Source organism: Tetrao urogallus, assembly GCF_951394365.1.
Source record: "Tetrao urogallus genome assembly, chromosome: 16".
In the NCBI taxonomy this organism is placed as follows: domain Eukaryota; kingdom Metazoa; phylum Chordata; class Aves; order Galliformes; family Phasianidae; genus Tetrao; species Tetrao urogallus.
This window is the reverse complement of record NC_136829.1, coordinates 6,184,958-6,186,910: the sequence shown is the minus strand read 5'-3', so window position 1 is coordinate 6,186,910 and position 1,953 is coordinate 6,184,958.

Sequence of the window (1,953 nt, the reverse complement as noted above, 5' to 3'; positions counted from 1 at the left end):
CTCTTCCTACATTAAGATGGTTTGCTAATGAGTGCTTGAAGGCAGACCACCTAAATCCCTCTGCTGCCCTTTCCCTGTTGTGCTGCTCCTTTCTGGGGCTGCACAGTGAGCAGAGCTGCGGCGTGCTGCTGCCTTCTGCAGGCTTCTGAGCAACTTCAGCACTTGTCATGGGCTAGGGAGATAAGCTGCAGGCTTCAAGAGGTGCTGCAATGCCTCTGCTCGTTAGCATGACTTCCCAGCCAAGTTCAAGATGTGCTGGGAGTCTGCTGAGCTGCAAGGCAAGGCCATTCCCACACATGCACCTTGTGCAGCAAAATGGTCAGCGGTCAACAGTAATTGAAGAACCATTGCCTTCTCCTCTTGGCTTTCATCTCTTTGCATCTCACCTCTCACCTGGGTTGAGGGAGCTGCCTGGTGTGTACAGGCACACTCTGCAGCTACAGGCTGGCTCGTTACTGCAATCATAAGGTGAATACTGAGACCTTTACCAGTGCTTCGAGTGACTGCCTAACTATGCTGCAAGATACTGTTTTTACCATGAGGCTCATGAGGTGGACGTTAAGATGATTTCTTTTTGTGATTTAGAGCTGCTGCTGTTTGTTGGAAATGAGTCTCCCAGCATTTTCCCATGGCAGAGAGGGAAGGGTCACGAGGAGCTTGTTCACTAACATCCATAGCACGGTGTGTGCAATCGATTTGGTCTGCTGTGCCCCCACCTCTGGGCTCAGGCAGGGGCAGGCAGGGTGGTGGTGGAGCAGAAGGGGACAAGGGCTTATCAATAAAGAGGTCAGAATTCATTTTTAGGAGGGTCACATAAAACTCAGTGCTTTACAGAGCACCATGCAGCAGTAGAAAATAGCTCCCACTCCAAGGCCCAGATCCGGCAAGGTTTGTGTGCATTGTGCACTAAGCGTCCCTCACTGAACTGAAGCCATTGGGTTGGGAATGCATATCTAGCATTGAAGCATTTTAAGATTTATTGTTGCTCTTCTCCAGTTTGCTGAGAGGTATCCTTGTGAGGTGGGAGTTATAGAACTGAACCCAGTTACATAGCACAGGTTAAGCTGCTCCTGAATGGTTTAAAAGTTGGTGGCCTTTGTAGGTTTCCCCTAGAGACACTTTGGTGTTCTTATCAATGTCTTTGCAACAATTCTGGTCCAAGGTAAATATTTGTAAACAGCTAAAGGAAGGAAGGAAGGAGGAAGAAGGAGGAAGGAAGGAAGGAAGGAAGGAAGGAAGGAAGGAAGGAAGGAAGGAAGGGAAAGGAAGGAAGGAAGGAAGGAAGGAAGAAAGGAAGGAAGGGAGGGAGGGAGGGAGGGAGGGAGGGAGGAAGGGAGGAAGGGAGGAAGGGAGGAAGAGAGAAAAGAAGAGAAGAAGGAAAGAAGGAAAAGAAGGAAGAAAGGAAAAGAAGGAAAAGAAGAAAGAAAGAGAGAAGAAAGGGAGAGAAAGAAAGGAGAGAAAGAAAGAAAGAGAAGAAAGAAAGAAAGAAAGAAGAAGAAGAAAGAAAGAAAGAAAGAAAGAAAGAAGAAGAAAGAAAGAAAGAAGAAGAAAGAAAGAAAGAAAGAAAGAAAGAAAGAGAGAAAGAAAGAGAGAAAGAAAGAAGAGAAGAAAGAAAGAGAGAAAGAAAGAAGAGAGAAAGAAAGAAAGAGAGAAAGAAAGAAGAGAAAGAAAGAGAGAAAGAAAGAGAGAAAGAAAGAGAGAAAGAAAGAGAAAGAAAGAGAGAAGAGAGAAAGAGAGAAAGAGAGAAAGAGAGAAAGAGAAAAGAGAGAAAGAGAGAAAGAGAGAAAAGAGAGAAAGAGAGAAAGAGAGAAAGAGAGAAGAGAGAAAGAGAGAAAGAGAGAAAGAGAGAAAGAGAGAAAGAAAGAAGAAAGAAAGAAAGAAAGAAAGAAAGAAAGAAAGAAAGAAAGAAGAAAGAAAGAAAGAAGAAAGAAAGAAAGAAAGAAGAAAGAAAGG